Source organism: Telmatherina bonti, assembly GCF_933228915.1.
Source record: "Telmatherina bonti genome assembly, chromosome: 15".
Taxonomy (NCBI): Eukaryota; Metazoa; Chordata; class Actinopteri; order Atheriniformes; family Telmatherinidae; genus Telmatherina; species Telmatherina bonti.
In genome coordinates this window covers 10565532-10572902 of record NC_136613.1, presented here as the reverse complement: position 1 = coordinate 10572902, position 7371 = coordinate 10565532, and positions in this window count along the sequence as shown.

Below are 7371 nucleotides of genomic sequence, written 5' to 3'. Positions count from 1 at the left end.
GCCATCTAAAATAAAATGTATGTACTTCAAAATGTTTGCAGCACTGCAGCTTTTGTGAATTTACACTCCCTCCATAATCACATTTGCAGTTGTTCATCTTTACTCTCAAACAGGTACTGTATCGCTATGCCAGGTTTCCATTGGTTATCCATGTTCTAAAACATAAATTTTGTTGCCTGTTATGCAACCAAACTATGTTGGAGGTCTTAAACTGTTCAAGCTGTGCCCATGATTTGCAGTATTTAGATGTAAGAATGTCAAACAAAAACCTGACATGTTTTTCTGTGGTTGTATACCTCAGCAGAGTCTCATAAACCCCCACATAAGCACTTTTTGTCATTCAGAAAATACAATGATAAAATATGTTTTGTTCTGTTCCAGAAGCTACTTCTATCATGTTGTTTGAGACGGTAAAATAGAAAATAAATTATTCGGTGTTCCAATTTAATGTGTGGAAACTTAACCAACATCAGATGCAGAATCCTGTGGGTTCGGGAAGTTTGGTTTACTCATGCCCTCTATTCAACACAAAATTACTGTTTTACTAAAGCAGCAGAATGTGTGTCAGGAACAAAAATATGTGGGAATTTCAACAGGGTTCCTGTCCAGGGATTTACATGCTTTTTAAAGAGGGTCAACAGAATTATAAAGGCAGAAAAACATTACTAATTGCTGTTTTGACTGAAATTTTGGAGTGGAATAGATTTTATCAGGCATGACCTCATTGCTCAGTAAGCTACGTGTTGGCTGAGGAATCTCACCGAGAAGCCAAGAGGCCTTAAAACTCTCTTATCATCATTATAAAAATAAAACCAAGCTTTTCTGTAGCCAAGACGGCAGCTGAAAGTCAGAGTGTACACTGCACCTGCAAAACTAGCAAGAACCCTTACACAGATTAAGATAGGAGTAAATGCAAAGAAATACGCCACAATAAATCAATACATTTCAGCCATATATGGAGTTGTGTTAAACAGAAACTCCTACTTATCAAAGCTGAAGTTTGACACATAAAAACATAATAAAGAAAAATAAGGTTAAGGTTAAAATATAAACCGATTAGTAAGTAAACATTACAAATAAGTCCAGCCTTACTGCTTCAATAGGTGGGTAAGTCTGAGAACTACTAGAAGCAGAAGTTTTGACAACTTGTTGGTCTGGGGAATTGGTGTGAGTTAACACCATGGAAAAGAGGAAAAAGAAAATAATCCTCTAAACAACAAATTAGAAATGATCCTGCTGCAACTGTTGCTTTCCATCAATCTACAAAGGGTTGTGAGAACATTTCCAAACAAGTTGGAGTCCATTATTTTAAAGTTAAATTGTTCTGGAGTAAAAAAAAAACAAAAAAAAACAAACAAAACAACAACAAAAAAAAATATTTAAAACTGCTACCAATCCTCTCAAGAGTTGGTGCCCCAACAAGTTCATCCCAAGGTTGGACCATATCATTCTTAGAGAAACTGCAAGAATCCCCAGAAGGTCAACTCAGACGTCCACAGTTAGCATATGTTAAATGTTAACTACAGTAAGAAGTATGGTTTGTGAAGGATTGCCAGGAGAAAATCTGTTTTCTCTAAAAATAACACTGCAGCACAGCTTAGGTTTGAAAAATTGCATCTGAACAAACCACTAAACTTCTGGAACAATGTCCTTTTGAAAGATGAACCCAAAATGGATATTTTTGATCATAATGCACAGCGCTAGTCTCAGAGCTGCAGACTCAAGCTTTTATGGGGTAGCCAGAGGGTGAGCAAGACTTTATCAAGGGTGGGCACATATGAAGAAAGGATATTATGTTCCTCTCTTTAACATGAACAGTGGCATACACTGCTGTGTCACATTGGAGACACATGGGAAATAAAATTTCTTTTTGTTTATAATCTGGATCACTAAATGGAAATATTTGCAAGAAGTTTAAAAGGTCCATAGAAAGTAGGCTTCTCCCCCTAGCAGTTCTGGTTAACTGTCTAGTGGTGGCAGTGGTAAACTGAAGCCCTGTGTCTGACCAGAATGGCTTGCTTGGCCAGCTCCACATTGGGAGCTGTTGGGGTTGCTGACAGCGCTGGAGTCTGTCTTGGATTGAATGTCATTCTTTCTTAAAAAAAACAAAAAAAACAAAACAAGGACATAGCTCTCTTTTTCTCCCCATTCTTACATCTTAGCACACAAATTACGACTCTTCCCGGCCACATTTATTGACATTTTCATTCTGTAGCTTACTTTAAAATGGATTTACATCCTTGCTAGTCTCCTGTTAAATCCAACTGGTTCATATAGCACTAGCTTAATCAGCCCTAACTAACTTGGATGCTGTGGTATTCTTTGAGTTGGGAAAATCTTAGTAAATTGTGATGATACATAATCTCTGTATACACTCATTGATAAATAAACATTATGGTTTCCCAAGATTATCCTAAAATTAATCTAATGCCATATCTAGATTAGCACTGCTACATAATTTTATGCTAACATTAGGCTAATATCCTCTTCTAACATTAGTTGGACTTGGTTAGGCACAAAATCTCTTTTGGAAATGTACAGCCAAATATAAATTTTTTTAAAGATGATTAATTAGGAAACCACTATATAACCACTATAAAAATTTACATTAAAATGGTGTTATCAATGCATGTATGGAAAGCTGTTTCTATCATTTACTCCCCTAGTGAACTGTAATTCACCTGAGGTGACATCTGGGTGTCAATCAGATTTCAGAGTTGGCCATATGGGACTATTTCTCTATAAACCAAAGTTGAACTGAATTTGGGTCATGTAAGAAGACAATTATCCAATTCAATAACATATAGCCTACCAATAAAATAATGGCTAAAATAAAAGGAGAAAACAATCAGTGTTGCATTCAAAGAATGTAATAGAATATAACAGAGAGCAGCTTTTGACTCCACTTATGGCTTGAAAAGAAGCTAAAAGCTAGCTCATTTGTAAATAATAGTTATGATATGGCATGCATTACTTTTGTTACAATTGAAGCAGGAAAAAATAAATTCTGAAAAATAACAGAAGCAGGAATATCTCTGCAAACATGAGAACAACATATTGTAAATAAGCTACAAAAAAAACAAAGCAGGCTAAAGCAAACAGTAAGCTATGCTAACAACAAACAGTGTTGCTAGGTCAGCTTATTATAAGTGACTTTGGGCTTGTGTTTTTTATAAAGACGCTTGTAAATGTCATCAGTCGCGGGTTGCGGTTTTTTGGGATTGTTTTCAAAACACTGGTTGCTTATTTGGGCTTAATTTATTCCTTGTATGAACTATTCTTGAAATCTTTTTCACTAATGCACATTAATGTGAAAAGCATCACACAGCAGTTTATCTATTTCTTGGATCTGTCCAAAAAACCCATTTCCTTGGAAACCACACTGGCCCAAACCGGTGTTGTACCATAACGTGATTGTCTGCTAGAAACTGGAGGATAGAAATTCATATATATATATACACATATATATATATATATACACATATATATATATATATATATATATATATATATATATATATATATATATATATATATATACACACATATATATATATATATAATTCTTTTTTCTCTGAGGGGCCAGGACTCTTCTTTTGGGCTTGTTTTCATCCAGCTGGTTGCATGTTTTTCTTACACGATCTGGTAACACTGACAAGCCATTGTCAAGAAGCAAACAGAACATTTGTGCTTGAACTTACTGTTACCAAACAGGACAATTACCAAACAGCTTAATTGTGAACTTACTGTAATTATATTGTGAATATTCAGAAAACAAAAGCCTGTTGTGATTGTTTATCTGTTGCAGTCTGTAGTTATGTTGACAACAAAAGGTCAATATCTTGAGATATATACTGTAGATAATAGCAGGACCAATTCTTGGCTTGTAAGTTTAAGACTTTTTTTTTTATAATGTGCTGTAAGGAGATGAAACAGCTACAGTAGGTGGTTGTTAGATCCATGTTGTAGATGCTGAACCGATTCCATTACATTCAGTAATTAGCATTCTGACATAAGAGAATTGAACTTCAAGACTATACTGGAGGGGAACTGCACCAGAAAAGAAACCATTGCAACCAAGCAGCAGATAAACTTTTATCCTACATGTAGGAGAGAAGTGGAAATAACTACTGTCAGATATGAGAATCCTCTGTGGAGGAAGGAAAGAAGAAGAACCCAACTTTCCAATGATCATCTTTCAGTTCACAGAGGACAAAAACAGATTCACCTCTGACACCGACATTGCTGCTAAATTTTGCTCTCATTTGTTTTGTTATCTTATGACAGTTGCATAAATCTTGTCTTACAGCTGGTATTTACATAACATGAACTTTAGCAAGTCTGATAGTTTCTTTCTTCATCCACACACAGTTGAACCTGAGCAACATAGATCAGCACAGGGAATATTTTAATGTTTTATCTCAGATTTTGACCTTTTATTTAAGTTTTTACATCATCTTCATATGCGGGGCTCTGGTCCCAAAAGCACACTGAAACCAAAGATAGTTTTACTTGTTTTTTTTTTTGTTTTTTTTAGCCAGAACAGATTGAATTTACAGACACAGGAGAAAAAGTTTTTTTTTTCAGATTGAGGGACATGGTTGTTTCCACATTTTTAGCACCAGAATATATCTGATACCCACATGTGCTCTGTTAAGATAAAAACGACACTAAGGTCGGGTCATCTTGTTTAACCTTCATGCATTCTGTTGAAATATGACATGAGTTTCTTTGTCCCACCAGTAACTGGTGTTTAATAAATTTGGAATGTGGTTTGCTGTGAATGTTGACAGCAATGTATGGATGCTAATGGCTGCATTTTTTTGTTGGATGGATGTGACATTGATACAGTACATGTATTATGTGTCTGTTATTCAAATTAGAATTTTATTGATCCTTTATTTAACATAATGTCTAAAACCAAGCTGCGAATTCATGGCCATATGGATATGTCACTACTGTCAACACACCTGAGTAGATGCTATTTGCTCGTTATTGTAGCTACATTGCAGTATTAATATCTGAAACAGAACACTGATTCTTGGTTAGGTTTAGGGAATAAAAGTACTGGTAATAGTAATAGAAACAAGCTGGTTGGAGTTGGTAAAATCTGAGTGCTGCCTCAGTAACATCCTTAATGGACCAGTAGACACAGCAAGTGTTGTGGTTGATACTCGCTGCGATCTAGATGCAGAGCAATTACAGACTGTCCTACATGTGTAGAACCTCCCACATTGGTAGGTATGATATGTGCACTGAAATAAAAAATCTTAACTTATAGATTTACACAACGACATAATTTCTCATTTGCAGCAACAATTTTAAGATCTAACTAATCTGCAGATGTGCACAGATGGTAGCAGCGCCACAGTCAGCCTTAATATTTTTTATCCATCACAGTATTAAAACAAACAAAAAGCTCTTCATTGAATTATTCATTCATTCATTTTCTGAACCGCTTATTCCAATTCAGGGTGGTGGGGAAGCTGGAGCCTATCCCAGCTGGCTTCGGGGGGCAGGCAGGGCACACCCTGGACAGCTCACCAGTCCATTGCAGGGCCACACAGAGAGACGAACAACCACTCACGCTCACACTAATTCCTGGGGGCAATTTAGAGTGACCAATTAACCTATCATGCATGTCTTTGGATGGTGGGAGGAAGCCGGAGTACCCGGAGAGAACCCACACATACACGGGGAGAACATGCAAACTCCACACAGAAAGGCCACTGACCAAACCAGTGACCTTCTTGCTGTGAGGCCACGGTGCTAACCACCGCGCCACCGTGCAGCCTTCATTGAATTAGGTTGCAAGTAATTTTTTTTTTCTGCTTCAGATTTTATCTGAACACCCACAGAACCTAAAGAAAACATACCAAATTAACACAAAGTTGATGACCACTGCTGGTTAAATACTAAGCCAATCCTCTGAAAGAAAACCTGACTACGTGCTTCTTACTGCACCCTCTATCTTGCTCTTCAAGCTCATCTTGATAAGACTGATAGAAGCTGTCACTGCTGCTGAATGCTTGACCAGCCGCTGAAATGTCAAGAATCTGGGACTCCAAGACGCCCTCTCTGAACCTTCACCTTCTTCCTTTGTATCTCTTCTGTCTCGTGATAAAGGGTGATGCTAAGGGAAGGAAACCGAGATGTATAAAAATATTTTACCTGCAAAAGCTTTTCACGGGACAACGGGAAACAAACAGAACTGATTTGATAGTATAGCAAGGTTTTCTTCCAGCTGCTTGCAGCCTGTCTTACTTTTTCCTGAGGAAATGTTCACTTCAGATACAGAACTTAAAAGCTTAAAGGATTCAATAAATGTTTGGATGTCTGTAAGTTTCGAACCTCTCAAGAGGGATAGCCTGAAATTTGGACTTCTTCCACAGTTTCTTTCTTGTTGTTTTTGTATAACTAAACGGAGGATAATTAATTGTAAATAACCACATAATGTAAAATCCATGGTAACCTTAATGTTCAGTTCAAATCTTAGATAAACTGAGACGCAAAGTGGAAGATTCAAAATGGAGCATGCGTATATGCAGAGATACGTCTATTTGAAGTGTGTGGTAGGTACTGCTGGTATTGTTTTAGAAACCAAGCTGGATGGTCCTTCTCATTAGTCCACACCCATGATCCATGGTTTTCCGAACAAATTAACAATCTTTAATTAATAACCAAACCAAAGAACAGTTTACTTTACCTAAATCCATTTTTAAATGAGCTTTGGCCAAAATTCTATTCTAGTCATTTAGCAGACGCTTTTATTCAAAGCAGCTTACATACAAGAGTGAGAACAACACAAGCAAGAAATCAGACAGGAGAGGACATCATGGATGGGTGCTGGTCAGACTACTGACTACTGACAGACTCCAGTTGGATGCGGATGTTGCCAGGTAGCGCTACAGGCTGAGATTTTGTCCCTTTGTTAAAATACAGAAACAATAAATCTCACAATGTTTGTTGCAAAGAACTGGGCAAAGTTCTCCAACTCCTCTGACGAAGCAGAGTTAAACTTAGTGGGGAAGTGCTCCTTGAAGAACTGAGTCTTCAGCTTGCTCTTAAAAGATGATAAGGAGTTTGGCAGGTCGTTCCACCACTGTGGAACAACACAGGAAAAGTCTGGTTAGTGATTTAGCCTGTCGTAGTGGTGGTAACGCTAGGCGTCTTTCCCTGGTAGACTGTAACTGGTGAGAGGGAGTGCAGCTCTGGAGGAGTGAAGGTAGACGGGAGCTGTTTGATTGATTGTTTCATAAGCCAGAAGCAAAGCTTTGAGTTTGATGAGTGCTGTGACCGGAAGCCAGTGAAAATAAGATGGTGACGTATTAAGATCACGTTCACATACAGCTTTTTCACCTGTGGATTGTA